This window comes from Typopeltis vanoorti, chromosome 17 (assembly GCF_054136105.1).
Source record: "Typopeltis vanoorti isolate ZY-2024b chromosome 17, IOZ_Tvanoo_1.0, whole genome shotgun sequence".
In the NCBI taxonomy this organism is placed as follows: Eukaryota; Metazoa; Arthropoda; class Arachnida; order Uropygi; family Thelyphonidae; genus Typopeltis; species Typopeltis vanoorti.
In genome coordinates, this window is record NC_143565.1 from 65,956,885 (window position 1) to 65,964,862 (window position 7,978).

The following is a 7,978-nucleotide window of genomic DNA, read 5'->3' on the forward strand; positions in this document are numbered from 1 at the left end:
TTATCCCTAATTCCATTGGAGAAATGTGGAAAGCATTGCTTAAGGTACTGGTTGTAGCAGATCTTGAAGTTTGAGATGTTGTTGCACTGTATGGATTATCAACTGAGTGTACTATCATAAGCAAAACTGTGTATAGAATTATTGGTAATTTATGTATGGAGAAAGAGGTGTTGATGATAGCATGGAGCCTTAAGCATTCATGCATTGGTGGAGAAGCTCAAAGAGAGAGAGAAACCTATACAGCAATCCCTTGATTAATGCACCCCCTGATTAGTGCGTCATTTTTTTCGATACCCAAATTCGATTAGTGTGCCCTATATACATCTTAAAAATAAATGTTACGGATTTTAAAAATTTTCGATCTATACATTTTTTATGGTTAACTATTTAAAAAATCACTCATCAGGATGAAATAATTTAGTTACCGATTTGAAACATTTTACAAAGTTATTTTTTAATGGCATACTACACTATGTTCCAAATTTACCACCAAAATTTATGTCGTCTGCTTTACATAGCATTTTGCTGATCATATCACGTGCAATTGTTTTCCTTACTTTTTTATTCTAAATTATTTTTCTAACCTTTAAGCATGAGTAAAAGAATTAGTGAGCACAAAATAGAAGTATGAAAATGATTTGAAAAGTAATCTCATTGGAAGAAAAACTTGAAATAATAAAGAAAAATGAACAAGGCGAATCCAGAGCAGAGATAGGACAAGAACACAAAAATGGGTGAATCAACTGCTGAATACAAAGAGAAAGGTAAGGCTGCTTCAAGTTCATTATGCATGCACTTGAAATCAAAGTATTATAATGGTTGAATTAGAGAGACTTCTTTTTACATGGATATCGAAGATTGTAACCAAAAACGGATCCCGTTAAACACTGGCCTTATTAAATCAAAAGCATTATCTCTTTGTAACCTGGAAAGAAAAGGCTATCAATGATGGAAAAGAAGAAGAAGAATTCCATGTTAGTGCTGGGTGATTTGAGCATTTCAAAAAGAGAAATAGCCTACATAATGTTCTAATCACAGGAGAAGCTACAAGTGCAGATAAGGAGAGATATCCAGAGATTCTGAAGAAAATTGTGTAAGAAGGAGAAACCAGCCTTTTTTGGAAGCGAATGCCTTCCAAGACTTTTCTAGCCAAATCAGAGAAATATCAGCCTGGTTATAAAGTCGAATGAAATTATTGCCAGCAATATACTAGCCGTTTGGAAGCACATTCTTCCACATTGTGCAAATGATTTTAGAGGCTTTTCAAATGAATCTAAGTTAATTAAACCTGATTCCGACCTGCTAAATTTAGATACACAGCAGGAAGATCCTGAAGAATATGAAGAAAATTTAATCACTGATAAGTCTAAAGAGGTTTCACAGAAACAATTTGAAAATAGTTTTCGCACAATCGAAGTTTTTAAGCAGCAATGCTTAGAAACTGACCCTGGTGAAGAGAGAACCAGTAAAATTTGCAGAAGAGGCAATAGGGCCATACCGTCAGTTGTACGAAGAAAAGAAACAGAATGCCTGCCAAACTCAATTCTTTGCTAAGAAGCAGAATGATAAATTTATAATCTGAATATGTTTTATTGTCTTTCAGCTTCATGGTTTTCCTTTAACTAGGCTCTGGGACATGCCCTAATTCTTTTATAAAAATAATTAAGGGTCAAAAAAGAAATCTGAGGAACGAATTATACATTTTCCCATAGGTTATTATTTTCGATTAATGGATCTGTTTTTAAGAACGCATTAGACTCACTAATCGAGGGATTGCTGTATACCATAACATGCAGTGAATGACTTTGAGTAAGCTGGTTACACATTTGCAGAGGGTGAAAGGTACCTGAAGGATAGCAGTTCACTAATAAAGCTGCAATGCCAGACATGATTGTATGCTCTGGAAATGTTAAGAGTGATGGCATATTTTTCTGGATCTTTCCATGGTTTAGTGGTAGATGGAGCTACTGTAGGTCTAGAGCAGCAAAATTTATCGGTATAAATTTCAGGTACTGATTGCTGTTGATTAATCACCATACTAGCCTTGATATGTATATATGTCCTAATTTCATCAATGTGAAGTGTCCATTTAAGTCAGTATAACATTTGGATATTATAGAAATAATATGGATATGAAGCGTATATTTTATCCATATAGCTGTTTAGGTAAATAGCAGTTAAAAAATAGCAAACTGCAGATTCTGTTTAAAGGTATAATTAATGATAATATTTATCAGTTGGATGAATGGTTGAAGCAGAAGACTAGGAAAATTGAAAAATCATTGGGGAGGCCTTCATTCAGCATTGGATCGAAAATGGCTGAGAAAAAAGTAGATTTTTCAGTTTGAGACCAGCACGTATAGTGTACCATGCATATCTGAATGAGGGAGGAGGAGTATATCATTGAGTTTTGAATTGGGCAGAATATTTTTGGATGGAAATTTGAAGATGCTTGATACTTGAAAATGTTCAGATTCCTCAACATTTTTGCTTTGCTATGTCTTTAATGATAGGGTTGCACAAACAACTATCTTCAGAGCAGATTCTGTGCAAACTAGTAAAACATATTTCATACAGTGATTTTGAAAAAGTCACTTATAATGAACTGCCAAAACTACTGATATTGCTTAGGTCTTTAAGTCTGCATTTTTAAATATTAGTTTTCATGTGTGGAGGTTCTTGAAGAATATACACACAGATTGTTATTATTATTACGTAACACCTCCAAGGAGTGTGACTCATCATGGAAGGGAGATTCACCGCATAACATTGGAGATTGAACTCTGCTCCAGATGAGTGCCATTTTCATCTTGGGTAGTATTTGATTCTTATCTTGCAGCACACTACCACTGTCCTTATATACTGGTGGCCTGAAGTATCTTGAAAAGCACCATGTTTGGTCCCTAGATTATCTAGCTTAGCCTCTTTTGATACTAACATTTGTTGATTATGATCTTTATGCAGGTGAGACTGACATAATGAAAAAAACCTTCCACCTTTTAACTTGGTTATAGCATACAAATAGTTTCAAGTCATTACCATAATACAAATTTATTTTCCATAAAAATTGATTTCTCCACTAGTCATTTGAACTGGTCTCCATCATTTCTTCTTTATAAACAATGATTAGCACTTCAGTGTGGCTAGTTTAGGTATGCACTTTAGATGAAAGATTGCAATCTGTATTACATAGATGAAGCTGAACTGTTGAGGTACGAATTTTGGGGTAATGGTAAACACGAAGTAGAGGTTCATGGGATATATTGCAAAAATAGTCAAAATGACTTAGCCCTTGGATATTAGAGAACATGTTAAGTTGAGATGAGGCTTTATAAGAGTTAGATATTGACCATGCCTTGACTGTTGTGTACTGATTTGGTTGCCCGTGTTTCTCAGAGTTGTAGAGGTAATGTGTCCATTGGCTAACCAGGATTGTCACTGGTTTATAGATTGCTTCTGGTTAATTGAAAGTTTGTAAGTTGCAAAATTTGGTTGATAGGTAGAAGAAGGAATATGATAGAAATAGGCAGATTACTAAAGGGGTTTTTATAAGATAGATGCAGGAGAGATTTTTCAGTACATGATGGAAGGGATGGGAGAAAACAGATCACCACAGGCAGTGATGAAAGAGAGTAATTAGATGTTACAGACTACATTGTTTGCTTACAAGTGGTATTGCATTTTGCTAATGAATGAATTTCGTTTGTTGGATATTATATGAGCCTTCTTTGATGAGTCTTGACTACATGGAGATGGACATATAATAATGCCTCAATTTCACTGATTAGGAAAAAGCTTAAATTTTTAGCTACCTTGAAGAAAACTAATCAGATATTTGATTATTGTATAGTATGTGTTCACAATTTTTGGAATCCATCAGTGGGACATTGCATGCTCTTGTTGCGTCGTATATCTCTGATATTGATATATCGAGGCAATATAATTAACTTTATCCTTTCCTACTTCAGCCGCTATATCAAATTCTATCGCATGTACCTCTTTGTTAAGTCGGTTGTGTCATTGTTATGTGATCTTCATTAATTTTAGTCTTATGGTTATGTCTCGCTTCTTTTATACCTTTTCTTACGTAATTTAACCTTTTAAGGGCCACCAGAGATTACCTGTTCCCTGAATTCTATGAGTTATCCCGGTCACTCAGGCAAAATTTATTTTTATCTGCGCCAGCCTGGACCTTAAGGTTAGAGATAAACTCAGCCTTTAGGGTAATCATAGAATATCAGGTGCCACTAATAATGTTAATTGAATTCTTAGAAACCTTGGGTTCTCTGGCTTATTTTATTTGCAGTCGTGCCCTACTATTTTCAATTGGGGTATCCCCGTACACAAACACGATCACAAGTTCGATGTTTTATGAAGGGTCAGGGTCAGTCATCATGATCAGAAACACATGTAAGTAAGGAATCAAAATATTTATTAAACTCATTATATAATGCCATACAAGTTAAAGTAGTTATAATATCTAATTTAAGCTTCTACTATTCTTTCACTCTCTCACTCTTAAAACCATTATGCATTGACTTCAAAATGTTAGCAAATTCAATAACTCAACATATAATACATTCTTAATTGCAGTTCAATTGGACATTTAGGCATTTTAGCACATAAATAATCTCTCTCGGATTAATTACGACAGAATCTCTATCTAACTGAAAGTTCTTAAAGTTCATTTCAAAAGCATAGTCATTTACATAAATCTTAGTTCTTCACTCTTTCTTCCATTACAAATTTTAAGATGCATTCTCTTAACACTGTTAGTTAATTCTCAAAAGGGGCTAGAACAAGTGAGAGTACTTATCTATTCTTTATCGGTTTTCTTCCGTCCTTCCTTCTTTGTTACGACTCTGGTTGTCTCGATCTTATCGCCACATGGGTTACATGTGCTCGCCTGAGCTGAGCGCTATCTCTCTGCTAAGGTTTTACGTCGATGACCTTCTCATTGATGGCCTACGGTTGATCTTGCCGAAATCTGCTGCGGTGTCATCATGCCGGAACTTTTCGTAAGTCAGCCCTCAAAAATGAGAGCTGAACTGCGATGAACTCTTGGAGCACACGAAGAGAAATGCAGGAACAAGAAAAAATGGGGTGATTTACTTCCGTATCGCGGGTTTTATATGCTCCCCTAGAGCACCACCTTTCCGACTTTGAATTTCTCTTATCGTCTCGCCCATTGGTCTCAGGCTGGGTAACTTCACCGATCAATATACGGGACTTCTTGTTTCCGGGAACGTATGCATCATGATGTCTTCTCAGATATGATGCCCGCAGATGCTTACACTGCTCTTATAGTATTAGGGCGATCTTTGCCCTATGTTGCTGAATAATATGCAGTCTTTCATTTATAATATTTCACTAATGATTTCTCTCATATCTGCCCCTTTTTGCTGACTTACATTCTTGCTAGACATATTAATTTAAATTCACATAATTCACAGTTTATCATACAAGATGTTGTTACAAAAAAAAACATAGTTATACTGTGCTAAAAGATAAGTATGCATATATATTTTTTGTTAATTGTTAGATTCTGGAATGGTGACATCATGTAAAATTTGAAGTCGCCTATTTCAGATCTAACACTCTGTTTGAGGAAGTGGAAGAGGCAAGGAACCTTGACACAATGAGATAGAACAGTGGTTATTCCATTATAAAGCCCTTCCATTATATAAAGCCCTAATCAGCTACTCTGGATTCTTGTACTCAGATTAAGTCACTGGTATTTAAAGTTGATAAATTAACCTTACAAAGGGTGCACAGGCAGACAATAAAAATTATATCAGGGCTGTATAGTGTCAGTTATTAGGATAGGCTGTTGAACTGCAAAGTTTGCTAGATAGAAGAGAGGTAATATGATTGAGACATTTAAACTGTTGAGAGATAAATACAGGGTTGACACTGGGGAGTCCTTCATATGAGAGGACAAGGGGCCATTCCTGGAAGTTAAGAATGAAAGGCATGAATAACATAAAAAAAAAAGAAGAAGAAGAAGAAGAGGTGTGGCTTTTTTTTGCATGCAGGTTATTATACCATGGAATGCATTGCCTGATAGGTAGTGAGAGCATGAATGGTGAATGAGTTTAAAGAGTGATATGATAGACTCATTCACCATTCATGCTCACTACCTATCAGGCAACGTATTCCATGGTATACCAACCTCCATGCAAAAAAACCACACCTCTTCTTCTTGCTCAAGCCTTCCATTCTTAACTTCCATGGATGGCCCCTTATTCTCCCATATGAAAGGATGGGCCTTCAATGATACGCTTTGTGACTCTGTGAGGTTCAGAATAATAATAATAATAGTAAAAAAAAATTTACATTGCACTTTATTCAGATCCTTAACTTTCTTTGCTTTTGGTTGTACTGGCCTCTCTCTTAAGACAGGAATGTCTATGTCCCAGATTTATAAATTTAAAAAAGATTTCTGAAGGTAAAATATTCATTATAATTTGCTTCTTAGACAAATATTAGAATTGTCAACTACATTAGTTGACAATTCTTAATACATTCTTAATACTCACCAGCTGCCATCTTCTGTAATCTAGAAGATGGCAGCTGGTGAGTGTTTCTTGCTGCTTATTAATTTGTTTGTTACAATAGCAAGTTATTATTCTGATAAGTGTGATCTTTATTGTAATTTTTATTATATACTCAATATATAATAGTTGTCTTGCAAAAAAATAGTTAAATTAATTCAAAAGAGCACTTCTGGAAGATTACCATCAGCTGTTTAGTGTATTAGCACTCCACATGTACAGGCTGAAAGTATGTTATTTAGTTTTTATTTGGGTAATTCCACTCTTTTACTGAATACTACAAATTTACGTTTTCTTTTATAGGTGATGTCCAGTTTTCAGTTTCATCACTATATGACAAATTTTGAACGTCTGCTCTTCTTTGGATCAATAGAATATGGTAATATTTTTTTGTGCTTATTATTTTTTACATTAATGCATATTTAAGAACATATACCATATACAGTATTGATAAAAATAATACAATGCTACTAGTTTTGAATTTAGTGTTAGGTAGTAGATGAAATACCAGATTATTATGAATGAATGTTTTTATTTTGTAAGAACAGCTTCATAACAAAGAGAAAAAAAAATACATACACTGACATTTGTGTAATCTTCATTAAACCGTAAAATTGAAGTAATACAACATGTAACCTGTGGTTTGAATAGATTACACGTACACCAAAGAATAATGAAATGATTAATATAAGAAACTTTAATTACCCATTATTTTAACCTGAAATTTGCAGGTCATCAGGAAGTGGCAGGAAGGCTAGTAAGTACAAGATAGAATGTTAAGTATGGATTATTTAAAAAATGGTAAGTGCCACGTGATAGTATTTGTTCCATTCCATAAACTCTCCTCAGCTTCTTTCTTCTAAAGATAAACAATCTCCCCTTTCTCTTCCTGGCATTGACTAAGTTCCCTGTGATTGCCACTTTTTTTTTTTTTATTTCAGACAAGATATCATTTTCTGTGAAAAAGAGATTACAAGAATACATCCTTAATAAGGAATCTGAGAAATCTGGCCTAGCATTGTGTGGAATGTACATTGACCACAGAATCTTCTAAAACATGCTTACTTCATCAATGCTGCTTCAAGTTCTGACATTTATTTAGGAGAGCACTGAAGCCTTGCTTCATTGTCCTAATCTGAATCAAAATGACTGCTTCTCCTTGCCAAAGATTTTGGGAAAGTATTCTTCGTCAAACATGAGTAACTTTTTTTTTGTTAATTATTATGCATTTCATTATTCACATTGTGTTGTTCCTTTATGCAATTATGCTGCTCATACTATTTTTTAAATAATGCATTGTTAATGTTAACTCAGAGCATTGCTGAGAAGGATGCTGACCTGCAGAGATAAAGGAGTTATTATTCCATTGTATAAGGCCCTGATCAGACCACACTTAGACTATTGTTCTCAGATGTGGTCCCCAG